The following is a 6,092-nucleotide window of genomic DNA, read 5'->3' on the forward strand; positions in this document are numbered from 1 at the left end:
AAAAAATACAGGTATAATTTACTAGTTCTTCTTGGTGGCAAAGGTCCATGGGCCAGTACTGATCCACGGCCCAGTGGTTGGGGACCACTGTTTTAGACCACAAACGGTTACTTTAAGAAATATTTCCTTTTTAAAAATGTTCATTTAGTCAGCAGTGTGTGTTTAGGTCGACTAAGCGTTAGCATTAGCTGTTCTATGGGAAATCCCATTAAATGTTAGCATCAAGCTAGCAGACTTTAGCATTATGTGCTACATCGATTTTTATTTTTGTGAATAGATTATTGATCTGTTAAGGTTAAATCAATTCAGATCGATTAATCAATTTTATCAACTCAGCCTTATCTATTAGTACTCTGTTTAAAAATATGACTTAATTTCCGCATTTCTTAAAGGACAAAAAAAATTTTTTTGTTTCCAACTTTGAGCTCCTGCCCCTATAAAATCCTGTGCTGGTCTCTGATGTGGAGCACACTTCCTGTGCTTTTCCCACAAGTTTGCACTGTAACAGCAAACTCCACAAATCCATCCCAAAGTGGCAGGAATGCACCTAAACGCATTCAAATATTGTGGCGACCCGAGGGTTAGCCCCGCCCTCAGCTCCTAAGACTCATGGGAAGTGGGAAATCTTGGGTGTGTTACATCGCTCAACATAAGTGAGGGAGCTGTGACCAGAAATGACTTTCATGCTGTTTGGCTGTTCATTAGTATTGAATAAAATAATTGAGCATTGATGCTGGTAAGGAAATCATCTGTTAAAATTCTCTGTCTACTTCTCCTCTCTGAGACTCTTTGGGGTAGTGTGTTGTATGGGGAAGGAATGGCTCTCCAGCTCTGCTAGTGAAAGAGTAGCTCAGCTCTTGGTTCCTCACTACAAGTGTTGCGTCAGCTGGGTCATTACAATAAGAATCAACTACAGTTTCTCTGACGGGATGGAATAAGTTCGGCAGGAGACAACAGGGACACATTTGCGGCAAAAGTGTGAGGGTTTCCCCACTCCAGAGCGCGAACACACAGGTGCATGAGCTCAACCTCACTTGACTTAGTCTGGAGGTCAACCTTCTTCGTCCGAAGGATCAACCTCAGTTCCTTAGTGTCGTCCCATTGACTTACATTGAGAAACAGACAGTTATTTCTCAGTCATTTTATATGTCAGAATAATCATTCTTCCTCTGCTGCTTTCTGCTTAACTTCTTTTTTCTAATCCTAATTTTTTTTAAAGATTTTTTTCCATTATCACAAGTTATTAGAGTTATAAATTGACCAATCAGATGGCTCAATAAGCGTTTGTGGGTCTGACGTCGACCGTCTGGGGGGTTTGAGTGACAGATGACGGGTAGCCAATGGGAGCAGACTTCATCAATGAGTCCGTGAAGACCTTTTAACACCTACTTTACAATTCAACAATGTACCAATCATTGTCCTACTGTTGTTTACCTCAATGGAATGTACCGATGCAGCAGTTTAAAACAACAAGAGGAGCATGCTGTCGACATTTTTAGATGAGGATTTACTCTGTAGAAATAGATTTCACTCTGAGGTTATGTGCTTTGGACTTTTTTGTTTGTTTAATGTTTGTTTTTCTTTATTTATCTGTTTTGGTTGTAGCTTATAAATTATAAGTTACATATATGCGCATAAAATCACAAACCAAAGATTCATTTTCGCAGCAATTTTCCAGCTTCAGCCTGAATTAGACGCAGACGTCTGAGGAGCGCGAGACAAACTTGGACCCGGTCGTATCTTCAAACAGAAAAAAGATCCAGCTGTTCTCTTGTTAGGATGGTTATTTATTTTAAATACAGCTGAACGCGCTTCTCACGTGCATCTGATTAGACTGTAACCTGGCCGCGAATGACAACTGAAAAGCTGCGGCGCGCGCGAGAGGGACGCGCGCAGGGGCAAAGGGTCACCGAAATGCTCCTTTTATCTCGACAAAAAGGAATAAATGTAAGTAAATCCAAAAGGACCGCTGACAGAATCAAATGTTGGAATGGTTCTCCCTCAAAGGCTTCAACAATGACTTGTACGATTCTCTCGAGCCGCCGTGATTAAAGTAGAAGCTGTTTACATCCCGTGGTCTCGTGCTAAAGGCGTGGAAAGAGGCGGACGGTTGCAGTAAACTCACTCCTGAATGGCGACAGTACTTCCTGTAGATTCGATGACTCAGCTATGACTCAGACCAATCGCTGAAGATTGTTTGCAAATGGCGGTATCCGTTTCAGGAATTGACGGTGAAAGCGGCGGCCTACTTTCGCGAGGAGAGGAGGTAATGCATTTCCAATGGGGGACCTCATTGCTCGCTCAGTCCATTATTTTTACAGTCTATGGTCCAGATAGAGGTTATTTCAGAGCCAAAGCCTCAAAGAACATTTTGGAAATTAACACAAGGTGGCAGCAGCATACATGGACAAAGTTCTTTCATGGCCGTCTATTAAAACAGAAAATGCTAAGGCCCTTCAAGATTACAGGCCTTTTCTCAGAAGTTGTTGCAATGTTATGGATGATTTGCATTATTTGCATGATCTGAATGTGCCTGCTAACATGCTCAGTGCCATCAAGAAACTGCCCTACAAGATCAGAGACAAATGGAGGACTGCAGCTTGTGAACTACTATTGCATCTCTCATGAGTCCTGTCTTTCAGAACATTTTGAAAAAATATCACAAAAACCCAATAGGTTAAGTAAAATTTGCTTTGGCTTTTTTTGGTGCATCTGAACATTGAGATTTATTGTGATATTTTATGAACACTTAAACTCTCCCCTTAAAGGTTAGAAAATGTATTATAGATGCAATTCTTCTGACAAAAGGAGTACAATCTTCTGATTTATGCTCATTTACTACTACTACAAAAAAAAAACAAAAACAAAACATAATCAAAAACAAATTGTAGCAGCCATGATCATGTTTATTTATGATTTCGCTTTTTTGTCACGTGATGAGGAAAGACATTATTAGGCGGACCTGGGTTTGGTTTTGATTCTGTTGGTTCCGAGATGGTGTACAGGGCCCGGTATTTTTTGTTGACCGGACTGAGAGAACTGGACAGAGATGTGAGTTCTCTGACATCACAGAGTTTATAGAGAAACAAGTAAGAGTCCTAATAGATCCGGTCTTCGGAAACATACAGGATGTTCCACCTGAATCTAGGAGCTTGACCAAACCACCATCACAGATCCGTTTTGGAATGCAAGAAAGCAGTTTTGCAACGATGGTGACCCCAGTGAGGGACAAATTCAGGACTGAAACCCAGGAAAAGTAAGATACCCAGATGTTGAGAAGGAAATGACTCTTTTGTGGAGAAGGACATACATTGGATTCATATGAACAGTTGGAAAAGAAATCCCGGAAAGGGAAAGATCATAAGTCTGCAGCCGCTACATTAATGAAGATACTGAGTTTTTATTTTGAAGAATTGCTCTGGGCAGAAAAATTGACAAACCCAGTGTGTGAGGTCAGGCTTTTGAAAAGACATTTTTCATTCTACTGCTCTCCAGTAGATGGCAGTAATGCAAGTGTTACTTTGTTTTCTGCAGCTGCTGGAATTTAAAGGCCCAAAGCCCGAAAAGAACTCTTCATCGTCAGATTTCACAAAAACTCTGAAATAAAGACAAAAGTATCCAGAGTTTTTTATTGTCAAATAATCAGAAAAAAATGTTCTCTAAAAAAAATACAAATCCGTCAAAACTTGTCAAGTGAAGCAAAAAGGAATCAAAGTTGTAAATGTTCTTTCTACAAACACAATCTTCTCCTTCAGTTTCTTCTCTCATGGTTTCAAAAACATTGAAAAAATAAAAAACGTGTGAAATTTGAATTTAAACATTAAAATCCCAAAGTTCAAAGAAGCAACAAATGTCTCAAATCCACATTCTTAATCATTTTTATTTCTCTTATTTCTGACTACAAACACTACTCCACAGATTACAGATAGAGTTTAGTTCAAAATGATTGAAAGCAGAGAAATCACTAAACACTTCACTTCTTTCAGGAACTATTTGAGTCTACAGAACTCTTCTGTTTCTCCAACACCAAACAACCCCACTCCAGCATAGAGCGGCTGAGTGAATGTGGTCTGGACTCTGTGGAGGAGAGTCATGCTTTCAGAGACGTTGTAGAAGGACAGAACACCTGCTCTGTGATCCAGGTACACTCCTACTCTGGAGGAAACAGGAGCTGAGATGGAGGTTTTAATGCTGTCGTGAAAAAATAAATGGTTTGAAGAACAAACTAATGTCCATGACTTATCATTAAATCCAAATTCTGTTCCATGTACAGATCTGCTGATGTTCTTGTATGCAACCGCTACACAACCATATTTTCCTCTCCACTCGAGCTCCCAGTAACAACGTCCAGTCAGACTCTCTCTACTCAGAACCTGAAGATAATCAGTGAATTGTCTGGATGATCAGAATCAGACTGAGGTTTTTTCATCACTTTCACCTTTCTGTTCTCCTCTGACAGTAACAGTTGTCTGTGTGCTGTGTTTGGATCCAGTGTGATTTGACGTGAATATTTCAAGCAGTCAGCTCTGCTCTTTGGTTCTGGTTCTGGTAGTAAAACATCCACATAAGTGACTGTCACTGAGATGTTTGTCCATTCCTCTCTCAGAATGTCCTGCAGTTTGTCTCTGAGCTTTGACACAGCTGCTGTCACCTCCTCAAAGTATCTCAGAGGACGGACATTGATGCTGGATGAGGGTGTGGACTCACTGAGTGGTGGCAGTGAGGGGTAGTTGAGCAGAAACTGGCTGTGATCCTCTGTGAGTGAGAGCTGCTTCAGCTCAGCGTCTCTCCTCTTCAGCTCAGTGATCTCCTGCTCCAGCTCCTCCTGAAGATCTTTGACTCGACTCACTTCAGTTTGCTGCTGGGATCTGATCTGCTGCTTCACATCACAGCTTCTTTTCTGGATGAGATTGATCATCTGAGTGAAGATCTTCTCACTGTCCTTCACTGTTTGATCAGCAGAGTGATTGATGGCCTCCACCTCCTGTTGAAGCAGCTTCACCTCTTTCTCTCTGTCCTGGATTCTCTGCTGGATTTGTTGTTGACTCTCCTCCAGATCTCTCTGCCTCTCAGACCTTTCTGCTGCAGCTGAGACTGTGTCGTGTCCTCTATGTTCATCCACAGAGCAGAGATAACAGATACACTTCTGATCAGTACGACAGAACATCTTCATCACCTCATCATGAATGGAGCAGATGTTCTCCTGCAGGTTCTTGGAGGGTTCCACCAGCTTGTGTTTCTTGAATGCAGCTTCATCCAAATGAGGTTGAAGGTGTTTCTCACAGTAAGAGGCCAGACAGATCAAACAGGACTTGATGGCTTTCAGTTTTCTTCCAGAGCAGAAATCACAGGACACATCTTCAGGTCCAGCATAGCAGTGATCAGCAGGAGCAGCTTGGAGTCCAGTCTTCTTCAGCTGATCCATTATATTTGCTAACATGGTGTTTTTCACTAGAACAGGTCTCGGTGTGAAGGTCTTCCTACACTGAGGACAGCTGTGGATTTTCTCCTCTTTATCCCAGAATCCTTGAATACACTTCATGCAGTAGCTGTGTCCACAGGGAATAGTCACCGGATCCTTCAGCAGATCCAGACAGATGGAACAGCACAATCTTTCTCGATCCAGATCAACTCCTCTCTGCGCCATTTCTCCTCTCAGACACGAAGACTGAGACTTTCACTTCCTCAGTAATAAACCAGTTTGTCTAGTTTCAAATTTTCCTGTTTACTGAGAATTTAGCCAATCAGCTTCTCACTTTCTCAGAAGTTGATTTTCATTGGAGGCTGCACGGTGGCGCAGTGGTTAGCGCTCTTGCCTCACAGCGAGAAGGCCCCGGTTCGAATCCCGGCTGGGACCTTTCTGTGTGGAGTTTGCATGTTCTCCCCGTGCATGCGTGGGTTTTCACCGGGGACTCCGGCTTCCTCCCACCGTCCAAAAATATGCTTTATAGGTTAATTGGTGACTCTGAAGGGCTCCTAGGTGTGAATGTGTGTGTGATTGAGGCCCTGCGACAGACTGGCGACCTGTCCAGGGTGTACCCCGCCTTCGGCCATCAGTAGCCAGCTTAGGCTCCGGCAACCCCGCGACCCCG

The 6,092-nt window shown here is 42.5% G+C and overlaps 1 pseudogene; it reads right to left on the reverse strand.

Moving 5' to 3' along the window:
- Positions 1-3,615: 3,615 nt before the first annotated feature.
- LOC112155801 lies at positions 3,616-5,730 on the reverse strand (annotated as a pseudogene).
- Positions 5,731-6,092: the final 362 nt, after the last annotated feature.

The sequence above is a fragment of the Oryzias melastigma genome, linkage group LG17 (assembly GCF_002922805.2).
Source record: "Oryzias melastigma strain HK-1 linkage group LG17, ASM292280v2, whole genome shotgun sequence".
NCBI lineage: Eukaryota > Metazoa > Chordata > Actinopteri > Beloniformes > Adrianichthyidae > Oryzias > Oryzias melastigma.